Raw genomic sequence first — 18,998 nt, 5'->3', positions numbered from 1 at the left:
CCATGTTGCAGCCCATAGCCCCTAGCACGAGAGCTGCTTACCCCAGGGCAGGCAGGGAGTTCTTTGCTTTCAGGGCTACCTTGCAGCAGTTGTGGCCCATTCCAGTGGATCACTTGCTGCAACTTTGTGTTCATGCTCGCAGGAGAGGCCATTGGAGGCAGGCTATCAGCACTTGCCTTCTGGTCTAAAATGAAGGGCATGGACAACAACACAACTGACTTTGGGGTCAGGTGAGTTCTTCAGGGCTGGTCCAGGGTGTCTCCAGTGACTTCTGAGTCAACTTGAGGCTTTGTTTGACACCTGATATACTACTGGGGCTGAGGGGCCAGTGGCCTTGCATGTATAACTTGCAGGATGAGGCCGTCCTGTCCCATGCTGCTGCTTTGACAGCATTTTTTGGAGTGTTCAGGATTTCTGAATTGGTTGTAGCAGCCAAGGGCGATCAGTCCGGGCGAGTTTTACAATTCAGTGATATTCAATTATCTTACCAGGTTATCCACATCCGGTTAAGGAAATCTATGACCGATCAAATTGGTAGAGGGGTTAGGGTGTCACTTTTCCCTGCCCTGGTGTAGGAGTTATGCCTGGTCACAGCTTTCGGGGCATTTCTCAATATGCATGAGAATTTGCCTGGCCCTTTGTTTTGTCATAGCGACTCTTCCCCCTTGACCAAATGTCAATTCTGGACTGTCACAAGGCCGGCCTTGAAGGGTTTGGGAGTGGGAATGTTCCATTTCTGTACATATTCATTCCGCATTGGGTCTGCTTCTACAGCAGCCTCTATAGGTTTCACAACAGACAGAGTACAGTGGGTGGGTAGGTGGAGCTCCAAGACTTATTGGGCCTATGTGAGGCCTCTACCAGGGCACTAATTGTTTTTCCTACGTTATTTTTCACATGTTGTTTTCCTGTTCTCCTAGATCGCTGGAGTGTGCAGGAGCCAGTGTATGTGCTCATTTGTGGGCACAGCATGGTCTTCTGGGCTGGACAGAGGGCCTCCAGGTCAAGCTGTGGATCTCAGCTTGGGCTCAGCTGGTATGCCAACATTCAATGGTTGGGCAGACACAGCATGTATTGGGAGCACCTCCTACCCATGTTATTCCAGCAAGGTCTGGTTAAGGTCCCCCTACAGGCTTTGGTCTTGCACCTGGTGGTAGTGTGTGGGGGGCAATTTGAGTTTGTTAAAGGGCAAGGCCCTGATTTTACAGGCTTTGGACAATATACAAGTTATACGGCATAACTGGCTGGGGTCTGGGGATATCCATTATATGGTCCTGCTTATTGCCGAGGTTGGCCTGAAGGGATGGGCTCGACCCTTGGGCCCTAAATAGGGCCTGTAAGAAGGTTAATAGGGAAATAGGTAATTCTTTATCCAGGCAGGGTGATGAGATAATAATAATCCAGTTATTTCCCATGCACGGAACGAGCTATATGGGCAGGATGGGGTCCATCTATCCGACTTGGGCAATGATTTGTTTTTGGCCGATCTGTGAAGGGGTGTTCTGGAATTAATTCAGCCGGGCCGGGGGGGGGGGGGACAGCTAAGCAGAGGCTTATCATCCTCCTGTGGTGGTTATGTCATGTGAGGGCATGTCTGGCAGCGGCAGGGTATAGGGCTGGTGAGCATTCAGAGGCCCTGTTTCAGGTGACTGGTAAGGCCTGAGGCTTCCAGCTCAGGGTTATGTGGCCTGAATTGGAGGATATGGATTATCTTTGAAGCCAACTCTACTCACCCACTCAGAATTTTGCATCCTGAGAGGGGGCGACAGGGGAAGGTCTCCCATCCCCCAAATCTGGGCAGTTCTGAGGGGTGGCAATCAAGGATGCCACTCCACAGTCATCGAATGTCTTGTCTGATACAAGGCCAGTCTAGTCTGGCATAGAGAAGTGCCCACTTAGGTTTCCCTTCACAGACTGAACCAATTCTCAATAAATGTGGCCCAATGTTTTACACCAAATATTTGGGTCTCATCTTGTTATTTCCTCCCCTCCTTTAACCCTCAACTCCACCATAGGGCTATTTTTGCACTGGGGATCATCTCCAAATTCCCATCCCAATGTTTCTTGTAAGGAAATGGCTCTAAATTACTACAATCTCTACATCTCCTTTTTTCTCAACCAACAGTAACAAACTCCAACGGTCAACTATGAACTAAATTCTGTAGAGGAGAGGTTACTAGCACATCACTCTAGAGTGTCTTTACCACTCACTTCCCTCCCTTCTCTATACCAGGCTGCTCAGCAAGTTTCTATAAGTCTCTGTGGAGCTTTTACCAGTCTTCCTGACTGCCCGGGCATCTCACCTTCCTTCACCTTGTCTGCCATAATGTCATGCTGAGGAACAACTCCTTTTTCATCCTGCTCCTATGAACATAAAAGTGATGATGTCCAGCCCTGTTCTCACCTGCTGGAACAACTGGATAATTTGGGGGGAGTGCTCAGAGCACTAGTCCAAGGCAAAAGAAAGCTACACAGCTTCAGAAGCCTTGTGGCCTCCACTTCTGATACCATGTAATAAGTACATATCTTAAGAAGATAACATGGCGGTTTTAACAGAGTTACAACAACAAACGGTTCTTTCCTGGAGCTCACTCAGCCAATCCTGGCTCCACCTCGTCACCCCACTCTCTAAGGATCATCTCCAGATTCCCATGCCAATGTTTCTTGTAAAGAAATGTCTTTAAATTACTATAATCACTACAGGCTGTTGTCAAGCTGCCATGTGCACATCACAGCCAGGACAATTATTTCAATTAGGGAGGGACAAATCTGTCAATTTTGATTCATCTAGAGCTTTGAGAAATTCTCCAGTGTGAAGTTTGGTTCATCCCAAACATGGAGATTTTTTATTTATTTATTTTGCATGAAAATTCATAATAATTTTTGTGTACATTCCTCCTAATACATGCATTTTCTATACATTTTGCCTAATACGCACTTTTTTGCAAGCAGTTTTCTTAATACGATACACATATGAACATGATTTTCCTCAAATATACACATTTTCTATGCATGTTTTTGATTGGAGAACTCCACTGCAAGTGAGAAATTATATACATTCACATTAAAACGTGTACTGAACAGATTTCTCACCCATCCCTAATCCCAGTACAGGCCCTTCTCTCCCTCCTTTACAAATATCCAGAACATCATTGCCACCCAGACCTTCCAGTGCACAGGCTAGATCCAGGAAAAACAGAAGCAGAAATGAGCAAGGATTCTTGAGTAAACATGCATGTGGATACTTTTAGGGAAGAGGCATAAGGGTCTGTCCCAGAATGGATGACCACAGCCCAGTGTGGAGAGAGAGTCTGGAAGGGAATCAAAGAGCTTCAGGGCACAATCCTATGCATGTTTAGACAGAAATAAGTCCTACAACTCCCAGCATGCCCCAGCCAGCATGGTTGGCTGTGGCATGCTGGGATTTGTAGGTTCCCCCCCCCCATCTAAACATGCATAGGACTGCACGTTTACTGAATCTTATGGAACAGTTCCACTTTCCACATGCAGGATAGCATCACAAACATTTGCAGACAACATCTCCCCTGCTAACATTATGGTGTCCACATCCTGCAAATACCTTGTTTGAAGGAGCATTGAGGAACTAAATTAGGGGCTGTGACTCAGTGGTGGAGCACCTGCTTTGCATGCAGAAGGTCCCCGGGTCAATCCCAGGCATCTCCAAGTTGTTGTTGTGTATTTGCTCAGTCGCTTCTGACTCTTCGTGACTTCGTGGACCAGCCCACGCCAGAGCTTCCTGTCGGCCGTCACCACCCCCAGCTCCCCCAAGGTCGAGCCTGTCACCTCCAGGATATCATCCATCCACCTTGCCCTTGGTCGGCCCCTCTTCCTTTGCCTTCCACTTTCCCTAGCATCAGCATCTTCTCCAGGGTATCCTGTCTTCTCATGATGTGGCCAATACGGATGGACGAATGTCCCTTACCTGGTCCTGCAGCTGTTTTCGGTGGGGGGGGAGGCACTCCATTTCTCCCCGCAAAATTCTTGGCAGGGGGGGAGGCGCCCCGCCCCTCCTGACTGAAATTCAGGCCGGGGGGGAGGCGCCCCATCCCTCCCCGCCGAAATTCTGGCTGGGCAAAAATGCTTCTTGGGCGAAAACACACCCAGCCTGAGGGGTGGCGGTGATCTCGCCATCCCTCCAGACTGCCCCTTCTGGGGGAGGTAGACCTTCCGGTGTCACCCCCAACCCGGTGCCGCACAACAACTGGGTGAGTGAGTAGGGTTGGTCTCCCAGGCAGCCCTTATCACCCCGCCGAGCCGCACAACCCGTTCGGGGGGCCTCAGGCGTCACCTGTCACCATAAGGTGCCTCTGCATGCACACCATCCCTACTCCCTTTCCTGTTTTGCCCGTCCTAGCCGCCAAGTGGAATGTGATTGATGATATAGACCGTATTCCCCTATAGGACACACCCACCCCAACTAACAGTGTGATGTAGGCGAAAAAGACCCACAGTCCTAGGCCAATTGGACTGTGAGCCAAAAAATTCCTATATGGCTCCTGAAGGGGCAACCGGCAAAAACCCACACTGCTAAGGGGAGGGTGGAAGGGAGCTGCGATGCACCAAAGAGCTGAGATTGGGAGGGGGAGCTGAGTTTAAGGCAGCTCAGCATGCCCCTCCCTGCATGGTGGTGCCACTGGGGTGCACCAATCAGAGGCCCCTACATCTTGTCACCCCACCCGCCCGCAATGCCCCCCCCTTTTAGCCAGACAAGCTGGCGCCGGGTAGGGCATTTGCGAGCAGTGATGGGTCAAAGAAGATGCAGACAACAAGCTTGGGTTGAAAATTGGGCCACATTTTATTGAAATATTTGCAAAGGGGTAACTAGGACGGGCATCTAACTGTGTCAGTGGCTATCTGACACTTCTTGGGCAAAAACACACCCAGCCTGAGGGGTGGCGGTGATCTCGCCATCCCTCTGGACTGCCCCTTCTGGGGGAGGTAGACCTTCCGGTGTCACCCCCAACCCAGTGCCACACAACACCTGGGTGAGTGAGTAGCGTTGGTCTCCCAGGCAACCCTTATCTCCCCGCCGAGCCGCACAACCCGTTCGGGGGGCCTCAGGCATCACCTGTCACCATAAGGTGCCTCTGCATGCACACCATCCCTACTCCCTTTCCTGTTTTGCCCGTCCTAGCCGCCACAGGAGTCACAAGCCTATTGCTTGTGAAACTCCCCCCACCTGCGCAGAAGAACTTCCCGCAGGCTCCTTTGCAGATCGGCCAAAAATAAGTCATTCCCTATGTCTGACAGGTGGATGCCGTCCTGCCTGTAAAGCTCCCTCCTGGTCTAATGGATTCCTTGGTGGTTGATGCAACCGTCACCATGATCTGACAACCCACGTGCCAGTTCTATGTTCACCTCACGCCGGGCCCATTCCATGGCCGCATTGCTCTGCGCCCTCCACATGATTCTCGGGAGCATTGAAGACCATAATATGGTCACCCCCGGCCAGAGATGTCTGATCGTCCGCAGATCTGCCAATGCCTGCTCGATCAAGCACTTTCCAGGCTTGTAGCCCAGGTCGTTCCCTCCTAAGTGTAACACCAGGACCTGTGGAGGGAAACTGACCAAACCTCGTTGAAAGAGTGTGGGGAGAAGACCGTCCCATCGCATACCCCATCGGCCGAGCCATTGTATCACCACCTGTTGGGGAAACTGCAGCCGGGATCCGAAGGCCGACGTAGAAGCTCTGTGGACAACCCAAAAAACCATACTGTGCCCACAAATGAGCACCCGTACCAGCGTCGGTTGAATCCCATCTAAATAAAACATTGGGGAAGGCGAAGAGAATCATCATGAAGCATCCGGCAACTTGCGAATGTAAGAGCGGAAGGCCCTGGAGTGCTATCTCCCTACCGCCTTCACTTGCTTGGATGAAAAATCTATGGCAGCTGCCGTAGAGGCCGCCCCAATACGGAATGAGTGAGTCCCGAAACGATAATGCCCCAGACCCAGTGTGGTCAAGGCTAACTTAGTGACTGCCCAAAATTGGAACTTTGTCAGTGGTGAACCGTCAACATGACAAAATAGGGGACCCTCCCTCACCCCGCAGTGCTCAATGAAAGTCCGCAAGGCCCTGACAGGGCATAACTCGTCGGCCTGGGCCCAGTTAAGGGCCACCAATGCTCCTTTGCCTGACTGGTCGGTTTTGATCGTCGAATATGGAGGTGAATCAGGCTAGGATGGATCTGGATATCGGAGTCCCTCAAGGCCCTCCCGGTGGTGTCGGATTTGGACGCCCAGACCAGTTCTAAAATCCTGAGGGCCCCAAAAAAGGCTGTTAAAGCTGCAGCATGAAAGAGGGAGGCTTCATATGGAGAAGAGCAAATGGAGGGCCACAATGCCCTAAGCCCTACAAGAATAACTGGCGACAAAGGATGCCTGGAATCTGGCGGGGCGGGAGACATCTGTGCCCAGCCTTGCACAGCCCTCCTAATTTGGAAATCTGAGGTGGAGTCCTCCACCCCTCGCACTTTGGCCCAGAAGGCCAAAATGGCGAGCCTCCCCGAAATGGTCCTAGCAGACAGTCCCTTGTTATGTAGATGTATGCAGAATTGTAACAAGTGGTCCACAGGTAAGGGCCACACATGCTGCAACTGAAGTCCGCACCTGAAGGCGCAAAACTCCCTACCTGCTCTCTCGTAGGCAGCTCTAGTGCTGGGGGCTATAGAGTTCAGGATAGCGTGTTCGACTTGAGAGCACCAATCTCCCACAGTTTGTCTGGCATGGGGTCTGGCAGCGGACGTGCCCACTGAGCCAACGCACAGAACCTGTTGATCTGGTTTCATGACAAAGCATCGGCTACAGGGTTCCCCAGACCCGGCACATGGCGGGCGCGGAACCATATGTTGTGGCGTAGGCATTGGAGGGTAAATGCTCTAACTAACTCCATGACCCTTTGGTTTCTGGAGGATAATGTATTAATGACGTGCACTACAGCCAAGTTGTCGCACCAAGAAAGGGCAACAGAGTTGGCCATCAAGTCTGCCCAAATATGTACAGCCACGTAAATGGGGAAGAATTCCAGGAAGGTGAGGTCCCGACAGATACAGCCGGCAGCCCAGGTCTCCGGCCACTGGCCCAGGCACCACCGGTCTAACCAAATTAGCCCAAAACCAAAGGTGTCAGCTGCGTCCGAATGGATCTGCATGTCGGCTCGTAGAAGTAACTCACGCCTCCAAAAGGAGATGCCATTAAAGTCCCTCAGGAATTTAAGCCATACCTGCAGGTCCATGCGCATAGCGGAGGTGACTCTGGTGCGATGATGCGGGAGTTGAAGACCCCGCATTGCCCAGCAGAGCTGTCACAGGAATGCGTGGCCGGGGGCCACCACCCTACAAGCGAAGTTCAAATGGCCAACGACTTCCTGGAGGGCTCTAAGGGAGACTTTATGAAGGTGCAAGATGGACTGGAGCTTATTTTTAAGTACCAGCAATTTATCGTGAGGGAGACGAGAACATTGTGCAAGGGTATCGAGCTCGATCCCTAAGAACGTCAAAGTAACAGCTGGGCCCTCTGTCTTCTCGTGTGCCAAAGGGACACCTAAATCTGAGGAAAGGGATATGAATGCCCTAATCAGGTCAGAGCATTGACTGCCGTCCCTGGGTCCAGCAAACAGGAAGTCATCCAAATAATGGACCACATCGCCGCAGCCCATCTTATCCCGTATGGCCCATTCCAGAAAGGTACTAAACGCTTCAAACATGGCGCAAGAGATGGAGCATCCATAGGGAGGGCGCGGTTGATGTAAAATTTGCCCTGGAAGGAAAATCCCAGCAAATCAAAATCCAGAGGATTGATAGGCAAAATGCGAAAAGCGGATTTGATATCACACTTGCCCATCAATGCCCCGTGACCCAAGGCTCTTATCATGGCTACCGCAGTGTCAAAGGATGTATAACGCATGGAACATAGGGAATCTGGGATTTCATCGTTAACTGACTGGCCTTTGGGGAAAGAGAGGTCATGAATTAACCTGAACTCACCGGGCGATTTCTTGGGGATAATTCCCAAAGGGGAAATCCTCAGGTTGGGTAGCGGGGGTGAGGAAAAGGGGCCGATGACCCGACCTGACTGAACTTCTTTGTTAATTTTATCTTGCACCAAGCGCCGCATGCTAAGAACAGACCGGTGGTTACTGGTCAAATATGGCTTGTGCAGACGCTTAAAGGGGATCCTGAAACCCAGTGTAAAGCCGCGTTCCAAGTAGATTGCTGCCCGCTGATTTGGGTAACGTCCTAGACGTTGAAGGAGCGGAAGAATCTCAACTGGGCTGGGGCCCTTTGGGAGGGGGAGGATGCCCACCTGTTTTCTGCCACCACGGCCATCCCTTGGGGGACCTCTCCAACCTCTGGCTCTCGGGCAAGAGGAGCAGGAGTGTTGACTGCCACAAAGGGAGCACTCATGCTGGAAGTGGCATGGGTTTCGGGAGCAGGAACCTTTGGAGCTGAACTCCCAGCACAGCCAGCTGTGTTGAACCCCTGGACCCGCAATAGGCCTGGTGGCTATTGCGGGTGACAGCTTGGCCACTGTCGGACCTGTCACTGAAGCCAGGCCTGGAAGGGGTCATGAATTGGAGCCAAAGGTCCTGGTCCTTCAAATCCCAGCGCATGGAAGGGTCAATGGCGGCCCTCCTTCGGAAGGCCTCATCGTAGGCCAGCAATGTGCTCCCTTCATATTCGGAGTAAGCCCTGTATATTATGTCGAGGTACTTGGTGAGAACCCAAGCCCTCTCAGGGAATCTCTGTTGGAGGATGCCAGCATAAATTAAAAAACCTGGCAACCAATTTGCCCAGGTGCGAGGCACCTTGCGAGCTTTGCTCCGCTCAGGACCCCGGTCACGGGTCCTATCTTTGTCACTGGGTTCGGGCTCACGAAAGAGCAGGGCAAAGACATCGATAAATTCACCCCACAAAATCTTTTCTCTGGTGGCAATGGTTAAGTGAAAACCCATAGGGGAGGACGTAGCACCTGTGGGCATAGATCCTCGACTCAGGTTGGCACATGGGTCAACCGAGGACAACTGTGGGGCTAGCAGGGGAGAAGGTAGGGAAGCTAGGGGGTCACGAACCGAACTGGCAGGCCCCTGCCAAACACTGGCGGAGGCGATGTTAAGTGGATGAGGCTGGACTAGTGGCGGGGCAGGCATGGTGGCATCTTCTGCCGGTAGTAGTAAGGGGAATGTGGCGCCAGGCCCCAATGAACTGGGTGGGCTGGCCACCGGAGCAATTGAACTAGGAGCTGAGGCCGAGGCAACTGGCTGAGGAGAACTAACTGCGGGGGCTGAAGTAACTGAAGGAAGTGGAAGAGGGGGACTGGGCCACCCTGAAGGGTAAACCACGGTGCCCAACTCCAGGGGTTGATTTGCCCCATGCCCGGCCAGGTGAATTGAGGTGCCAAAGCAGTCTCACCTGTATCAATTGTGGGCATGCTCTGATCCCTAGCTGGAAAAACCGACGTTGCTTGTGCGCCCAGGGAAGATGAGGCCGCAGAAGGGCGGAGCTCCACTGAAGGCAGTGAGCTTTCTGGAAGAGCCGAGGAAGAGGAGGTGGATGCCTCAATAGCGTCCAGGCGAGCTGAAATAGAAAGGAGCAGTGAGCGTTGGGTCTGCTGTCACATTCGCTTGGGCTAGACTGCTGAGGGGTTTTTGGGCCTGGCTGGAGGAGGGAGAGGGATCCCCGAGGAACACTCAGCAGCTTCCAGACGAGAAAGAATTGATGTCAGTACCGGGTCTGAGTCCTCATCAGACTCAGAATCAGGCCTTGGTGGCGGTCTTTTGGGGAGGGGGGGTGGGGCCCTCCCCTTCCCTTTCTTACCACCTTGGCCCTTCTTGGGAGGCATGATGCAGAAAGGGAATTAAGCTTAGCTGCTATCAAACAATTAAGAAAACAACTGGGCACCCCGGGCAACAGGCAGCCACCCCACAGTCTTCAAGATCTGCGGATACGAGTTCCAGACCAAGACAGAGAGGCCTGGGGATGAAGATGGGAGCGCCACCACTACCGTTTAGGTAGGAGATCATAGTTGAAGGGGCGCAGCAAGGGGCCAGAGGTGATGGAGCTGCGCTTGAGCGCGGGCGCCCCCAGCCGAGGGCACCCTGGCTCGGGAGGCGCCAAACAGGCAGCCGCAGCTGTTCCACAATTTAATTAATTAAATAATTAAATAATTTATTTTTATTTTTATTTTTTATTTATTATTATTATTTTATTTTATTTTTTTAATTATTATTATTATTATTATTTTGTGGCGGGGGAGGACGTCCCGAGCCCCTGGGAGGTGACCAATTGGCACTGGGGGTATAAACGCCCAGGCTCTGGCTCAGCAGCCAGGCACCCCTCCCAACCAGGCAGTCTCGGCCGTCGAGAGGGAGGCAGGCATGCCACCGCTGCGAGCGCTGGCAAACACCGGTGCCGCGCTCACTCGCACCACCGACGCCCCCCCGCTGGTATTAATGCCTCCGAGGCCGAGGTGGCACAAGCGCATGGCCGTGTCCACCAGAGGCCAGCCGAAGGTGCAGTAAGGAAGAGGCCAGTGACCAGATAGGCAGGCCGGCCAGCAGGCGGGCCGAGAGCCGGCCAGCTGGCCGGCGGGCTGGCAGGCAAACAGCGAGCGAGTAAGCGAGCGAGCGGGTAACTGAGGGGAGAGGTGAGCGAGCAGGCGGGTGAGCGAACGGGCAGGCGAGGTGAGTGGGGGGGTGAACGAGCGGGCAGGCAGGCGGGCACGCGCCACCCCACCTGGACCCCGCGGAAGAAGACTAAAAGCGCCACACCCGGGCGCGCACACCCAGAGCCGCAGCCGGCGCTCACACAGACAGTAAAAGGCCGGCTGCAGGGGAGGAGGAGTTTGCCCACGAGCACCGCCGCCGTGCCACCGGCCAACCCGGGGCTGTGGCAGGCGCTCCGAGTGAGCGAGGAGAAAAGAGCCAGCGAGGGAGGGAGGGAGGGAGGGAGGGAGGGAGGTGGGCACGATATCACGAAGAACTCCGGAGCCCCGGAGGCAGCGAGTGCTGTCAGAGGCTGGCCCAGCGACACTCCCTCTAACGTCAGCAACGTTGGCTCTCCCGACGGCCAGCGAGACTCGATAGGCGTGTGTGAAGAGAAGCTTTTGGACTACGGATGGCGGAGAATTTCTCCACGAATCTCCAGGAGGCCGAATGCCAACGCACTCGGCCCCCCGAAATTGGTGGTGAAATTCTCCGCCGGCCCCCCGCCCCCCCCGGGATGGGACTTACCTCGTGCAAATGTCCCTCTCGGCGGCGGGTCCCGGCGGCGTTTCGGCGGCGTTTTGGTGGCGTTTTGGCAGGGGTGGCGGCGGCCGGTCTTCTGACCGGCCGCTGCCGCCGCCATTGCAAAATAAAAAAGTAAAGTAAAAAAAAACCCACACACACCCATGATAGGCTACGCAATGATTAGGAGTGCACGAAAGCCACTTACCTGGTCTCGCAGCTTGCTTCGTGGTGGGGGGGAGGCGCTTCGCTGCTCCCCCCGAAGTTCAGGCTGGGGGGGGAGGCTTCCCGACTCGCCCGGCCGAAATTCAGGCTGGAGGGGAGGCTTCCTGCCTCGCCCGGCTGAAATTCAGGCCGGAGAGGAGGCGCCTCGCCTCGCCCGGCCGCAAAATAAAAAGTTAAAAAAAAAAACGCCCCCGTGATAGGCTACATGATGATTAATGTAGCTTATCATGGCTAGATTTGCAAAGTCAGCCATGATAGGCTACGTTAATCGTCACGTAGCCTATCACGGGTGACTTAAAAAAAAAGAGTGCGTACGCAAATGGCGGCCCCCATAGGGAGCCGCCATTCGCGTTCCTTATTTGGTCGCTGTAGTCTACGTAAATCTTTACGTAGACTATGGCGAAAATAAGGGCAACGCAAATAGTGTTGCCCTTATTTTCGCCTTAGTCTACGTAATCTTTACGTAGACTACAGCGACCAAATAAGGAACGTGAATGGCGGCTCCCTATGGGGGCCGCCATTAGCCGTACGCACTTTTTTTTTAAAAAAAGTCACCCGTGATAGGCTACGTGATGATTTACGTAGCCTATCACGGCTGACTTTGCAAATCTAGCCATGATAAGCTACATTAATCATCATGTAGCCTATCACGGGGGCATTTTTTTTTTTTTACTTTTATTGAAATGGCGGCGGTGGCAGCCGGTCGAAAGACCGGCTGCTGCCTCTGCCCCTGTCGAAGACCTGACGAACCGCCGCCGGGACCCGCCGCCAGGAGGGACATTCGGGAAAGGTAAGTCCCGTCCCAGGAGGGGTGTGGGGGGCGGGGGGGGCAGAGAATTTCTCCCCGAAACTACTTCGGGGGGCCAAACACGTTGGCACTCGGCCCCCCGAAGTTTCGGGGAGAAATTCTCCCCCATCCTTAGTAATGATTTACGTAGCCTATCACGGCTAGATTTCCAAAGTCAGTCATGATAGGCTATGTAAATCGTCACGTAGCCTATCATGGGTGACTTTGAAAATAAAAAAAAAAGCACACACACAAATGGCGGCGCCCATGGGGCGCCACCATTTGCGTTCCTTAGTTTGGCACGTCTAGTCTACGTAAAGATTTACGTAGACTATGGCGAAAATAAGGGCAACGCAAATAGCGTTCCCTTATTTTCGCCATAGTCTACGTAAATCTTTACGTAGACTAGACATGCCAAACTAAGGAATGCAAATGGCAGCGCCCATGGGGTACGCTCTTTTTTTTTCCAAAGTCACCCGTGATAGGCTATGTGATGATTTACATAGCTTATCACGGATGACTTTGGAAATCTAGCCGTAATAGGCTACGTTAATCGTTACGTAGCCTATGACGGGTGTGGGTTTGTTTGTTTTTTTACTTTACTTTGTTTTTCGCAGCTGGGTAGACGGGGCGCTCCTCCCCGGCCTGAATTTCGGCCGGGCGAAGCAGGGCGCCTCCCCCCCCTCGCCTGAACTTTGGGGGGAGAACCGAAGCGCCTCCCCCCCACCGTGAAGCAAGCTGCGGGACCAGGTAAGTCCCTTTCGTCCATCCCTATTTTGGACGCGCAGAAGCACGCTGGGTCCAGGTGGCTGGAATGACGATGAAGCCGGTCTCCAGCAGGCAGAAGTCTCTCGTCGAATCCAGGCCTTTAGCTCTATCTAGCTGCGTCGTGCCAAAGAGCTGAGATTGGGAGGGGGAGCTGAGTTTAAGGCAGCTCAGTATGCCCCTCCCTGCATGGTGGTGCCACTGGGGTGCACCAAGCAGAGGCCCCTATGTCTTGTCAACCCACCTGCCCGCAATGGCCCCCCCCTTTCAGCCAGACAAGCTGGCGCCGGGTAGGGCATATCTGAGATTGTTAATGTTTCTTCCAGCGATTTTAACTCCAGCCTTGGCTTCATCAAGCCCAGCACGTCGCATGATGTGTTCTGCGTACAGGTTGAATAGGTAGGGTGAGAGTATACAGCCCTGATGTACTCCTTTCCCAATCTTAAACCAGTCCATTGTTCTGTTGTCTGTTCTTACCGTTGCTACTTGGTCGTTATACAGATTCCTCAGGAGGCAGACAAGATGACTTGGTATCCCCATACCGACAAGAACTTGCCGCAATTTGTGATGGTCCACACAGTCAAAGGCTTTAGAATAGTCAATAAAACAGAAATAGATGCTTTTCTGAATCTCCCTGGCTTTCTCCATTATCCAGCGGATATTGGCAATTTGGTCTCTAGTTCCTCTGTCTTTTCTAAACCCAGCTTGTACATCTGGCAATTCTTGTTCCATGAATTGCTGGAGTCTGCCTTGCAAGATCTTGAGCGTTACCTTACTGGCATGTGAAATAAGTGCCACTGTTCGATAGTTTGAACATTCTTTGGTGCTTCCCTTTTTTGTATGGAGATATAGGTTGATTTTTTCCAATCTGTTGGCCATTCCTGTGTTTTCCAAATTTGCTGGCATATGGCATGCATCCCCTTGACAGCATCATCTTGCAAGATTTTAAACAGTTCAGCTGGGATACCATTATCTCCTGCCGCCTTGTTATTAGCAATGCTCCTTAAGGCCCATTCAACCTCACGCTGCATCATCACATCTGGGGCTAGTTGAACTAATCCTCTGTTCCTCCCCAGTAGCATATTGACCATCTTCCGACCTGGAAGTCCCATCTTCCGATGGTATACCAACATATCTCTGGTTGTACTGATCCATTTAGTTTTCATGGCAAGAATACTGGGGTGGGTTGCCGTTTCCTTCCCCAGGGATCGTATTTAGTCTGACCTCTCTGCCATGACCTTCCCGTTTTGGGTGTCCCTTCATGGTTTAGCTCATGGCGTCATTGAGGTACTCAAGTTCCAGCACCACGACAAAGTAACGATCTCCTTTGCTGAAGATCTCCAAGTAGGCTAGGGATGTACGAAAGTTCCGCCACGGATCTCGGGGAGGCCGAATGCCAGCGCATTCGGCTCCCCAAAATCGGTGGTGGAACAGCCCGCCACCCCCCCGCCACCCCCCGGGATGAGACTTACCTTGGGCGGATCTTCCTGGCGGCGGTGGCGGCTCTGGCGGCGGTGCGGCAGGAGCCGGTCTTCCGACCGGCTGCCGCCGCCACCATTTCCAGGTTGAAAAAAACAAACAAAAAAACATGATAGGCTATGTAAAGATTTACGTAGCCTATCATGGCTAGATTTAAAAAAAACACTGTGATAGGCTATGTAAATGTTTACGTAGCCTATCACGGCTGACTTAAAAAAAACAACAACGGACGTACGCAAATGGCGGCGGCCATGGCCGCCGCCATTTGTGTTCCTTATTTTGGCATGTCTTAGTCTACGTAAACATTTACGTAGATTAAGACGGCGAAAATAAGGGGAATGCAAATAGCGTAGAAGCTACGCTATTTGCGTTCCCCTTATTTTTGCCGTCTTAGTCTATGTAAATGTTTACATAGACTAAGACGTGCCAAAATAAAGAATGCAAATGGCGTACACGCGTTTTTTGTTTTTTGTTTTTTGTTTTTAAATCAGCCATGATAGGCTATGTAAACATTTATGGCCACCGCCATTTGCATCCCCATTTGCATCCCACTGTTAGCCAGTGGCCGGATGTCCGGCTGCTGGCGGAGCCGGCCGGCGGCTCTGCAGAATCACTGAGGAGCACAGCCGGCCGGCCAGGATTCTGGGGGGGGGGAGGAACGGAGTGCCTCCCCCCTGGCCAGGATTCTGGGGGGAGGGACAGAATGCCTCCCCCCCACCATCAACATAATCCACAGAAAGGTAAGTCACTTTCATACATCCCTAAAGTAGGCCTGGAAAAATTCCTGTGCGAACACCTGGAGATCCACTGCCAGCCCGTGTTGACAATATTGGGCTAGATGGGCCAATGGTCTGACTTGGAATAAGGCAGCTTCCTATGTACCTCTACAGGTGAAGCAATTGTAGAAACTAGAGAGAAACAAGACCTATTAGAAAATTCTAATTATCCAGGTAAGGAATGTCTTGAACTATAGAATAAAGGATGGGATAACTTTGCTGCAATGTAGGCAAGAAAACCTTTATAACTTGATTGATATGTAGTTAAGGAAGCTAAGAATATCATTTCAGCAATGTCCAACTTTGTTTGATAGGCCTACAACAGCATGCCTCAGCTACTTTTTAACTTTTTATGCATGCCATTCAGGAAACAAAGGAACATACTAGGCAGCTTAAAATTCAAGAACTCAAATGCTTCCTCTGGATACTGACAACAAGCAATTAAGAAGCCTTGCAACCTTCAATTTGCTGGCAATCATATGCACCTCAAGAGAATAACATAAGTAAAAGTCTGAACAATGAACTTATTAGAGAGGCAGATCACACATATTTTCAGCAGGTTTTAGCACCTTTGCTAAAAGTTTTCACCATCCTTTTATCCAAAGATAAATATATAAATGCAGGGACATGACACAATTATTTGCCTACATTGCATATGATTAAATGTTGATTCCAGATCACTTAGAGTCATAATTGGGAACGGTTGCCCGCAGGCGTCTGATGCTTTCGAACATTGCTGTGGTCCTATATGTGACTGGACAAGCTGTTCTTGCACAAGTCTCTCGGTTCATGTGTGACTGACATTCTTTTGCACCATGGGAATGGCTTAACAAGCTCTGAAGCAAGAAGTAGAGCAAAGAATGACAGCTGTAGAACATCAGAGACTAGCCAGGATTGGCACTGCCATGTGATGGCAACAACATCTAGGGTCAGAAAAACATCCTGGACATCACAGGAAGCAGCAGCAGTACTATCAGATGTTCATGTGTACTAGCTGATGCCAGATGGAGCATATAGGTCTCTGTGAATCCTTCAGGACAGTTTGCTTGTAGCAGATTCTCCACATTGGACCTGGGAGCCTTGGACTACCAAAGCTGATTGAGACAGGTATCTATACAGGATAAGGAACCAGGTACTTTCATGAAGGGGATGACAGTGAGGCTGAATGAGAATTGCTGTCATTCCCCACATATAGAGGTGATCATGGGCCAAATATTAGACTAGGATTATCTAAAACTTTTCTTTGGGGTCTCTAAAGGGACTCACAGCAAAGGCCTTGTACAGGGACAATTAACATATTTCATTTTAATTTCTTAATTAAAAACAATAATAATGCACACGTAATAATTTTACATGCATAACAATTTATGTCACCAAAACAATAAAACAGAGCACAGCCCTCCTGCAGTTCTGTCTTTCAGCTTGGGTCCACAACAAAAATATAAATAAAACTTCTCTCTGAAGCTTGATTTTTCTGCTGGCTGAAGGAAGAAAAAAACAGCCTCTACTCAGTTCACTCCAGCTCCTCAGCAACCTTCTCAAAATGGATCAGTATCCAGAAACACAGGAACAACTTTGTAAACAGCCCTTTATATAATATAAAAGAACATAAACAAACAAGGAGCTCATAGTGTTTGTAAAAAAAATCATGACCTTTTTTTAAAAAGTTCAAAAGGAAACTTCCCTACTAACCTGTCTCAAGGGTTCAAGGTCTTATAGAGAAGAGAAAGCAAGCTTCTTCCACACTGCATTTTGGTAGCTGCCTAAAATGGTGGCCACTCCCTATCTCAATCGTTTACTGAGTATGTGCAGGAATATTCCCACTCAAAATTCTTAAAGAAAAATGGGTAACAATTAGAGACTGTATTTAATACAGGACAGGACAGATACCTTTTGGCCTGGGTCAGCTCTTATCCAGCAATAGCCATTGCCCAGTGTATATGTCTATATAGATGTATAGTACCCCGACTAAGGGAGTTAGACAGGTTGCTACAAGAGAGAGCAGTTCTCTTCTCAGTTGTGGCACCCTACTTATGTAATGCCTTGCCCAAGGAGACTCACCGGGCACCTATACCATTTTGTTTTCAGTGCCAAGCAAAGACATTTATCCCAGGCATTTAATTTAATTTTATTTTTCCCCTCTGCTGTTCGTTGTTTTTTTGTATTGTATTTTATTCCTTTGGCTTTTGATTACCATCACAGCAGTGATGGTAATGTGAAGGTAGGGATGGACAAAAGGGACTTACCTGATCCCGCATAGGGATGGGGGAGAATTTCTCCCCGAAACTTTGGGGGGCCGAGTGCCAACGCATTCGGCCCCCCGAAATTGGCAGTGAAATTCTCCGCTCCCCCGCCCCCCCCGGGATGGGACTTACCTTTCATGAATGTCCCTCCCGGCGGCAGGTCCCGGCGGCGGTTCGTCGGGTCTTCGTCAGGGGCGGGGGCGGCAGCTGGTCTTTCGACTGGCTGCCGCTGCCGCCATTTCAAGTGCAGTAAAAAAACAAAACAAAACCCGTGATAGGCTACGTAACGATTAACATAGCCTATCACGGCTAGATCTCCAAAGTCAGCCGTGATAGGCTACGTAAATTGTCACGTAGCCTATCACGGGTGACTTTGGGAAAAAAAAAAAGTGCGTACACAAATGGCAGCCCCCATAGGGAGCCACCATTTGTGTTCTTTATTTGGTCCCTGTAGTCTACGTAAAGATTTACGTAGACTACGGCGAAAATAAGGGCAACTCAAATAGCGCTGCCCTTATTTTTGCCGTAGTCTATGTAAATCTTTATGTAGACTACAGGGACCAAATAAGGAACGCAAATGGCGGCTCCCTATGGGGGCCGCCATTTGCGTACGCGCTTTTTTTTTTCCAAAGTCACCCCTGATAGGCTACGTGACGATTTACGTAGCCTATCACGGTTGACTTTGGAAATCTAGCCGTGATAGGCTACGTTAATCGTTACGTAGCCTATCACGTTTTTTTTTTTTTAACACTTTACCTTGTAATGGCGGTGGCAGCAGCCGGTCAGAAGACTGGCTGCCGCCCCCGCCCCTGACGAAGACCCGACGAACCGCCGCCGGGACCCGCCGCCAGGAGGGACATTCGTGAAAGGTAAGTCCCATCCTGGGGAGGGCGGGGGGGGGTGGATAATTTCAACGCCGATTTCGGGGGGCTGAATGCTTTGGCGCTCAGCCCCCCAAAGATTCGGGGAGAAATTCTCCGCCATCCCTAGGTTTCTCTGAAGTGCAAAACAAGTTTATTCTGAAGACTCACCAGCTCAGCCTCTCTATGGCTGCATATACACTTGACCTGGCAGGCAGGCTGGAAGAGCTTTCTTCTATTTGCTGTTGTTTATTTCTAGCACACACAAAATGAGTATTTATGATATTTCCAAGTTTGGGGTTTTCTTGGCCAGACCACTTCTGCCAAAACTTGAACAGGTTTTAATGTAAAACCTGATTCTAGGAACCTGAAGGAAAAGAGAGTGCTGCATGTGCATACTAATTATCCTGCATATGCAGTTGGTTATCTCTGCTGACCTCAGGCTCTCAGTGGTCTTCTGGCAGAGGCAGGAAGCGACTCTGCCAGTCAGGACCTGTAGTAGTTCTGCCACTCCTCCAAGCCAAGAAGTGCTTCTATTGGGAAGAGCTGCCCAGGGGGCACGGCAACTGGCCTCTGCACTCTGCTGCCCTACTGCACCAGGACACACCATCTGGGCTA

This window comes from Heloderma suspectum, chromosome 7 (assembly GCF_057233095.1).
Source record: "Heloderma suspectum isolate Gila_16-S chromosome 7, 16-S_ref, whole genome shotgun sequence".
In the NCBI taxonomy this organism is placed as follows: Eukaryota; Metazoa; Chordata; class Lepidosauria; order Squamata; family Helodermatidae; genus Heloderma; species Heloderma suspectum.
The sequence above is the reverse complement of the archived record's forward strand: the minus strand, read 5'-3'. Positions refer to the sequence as shown.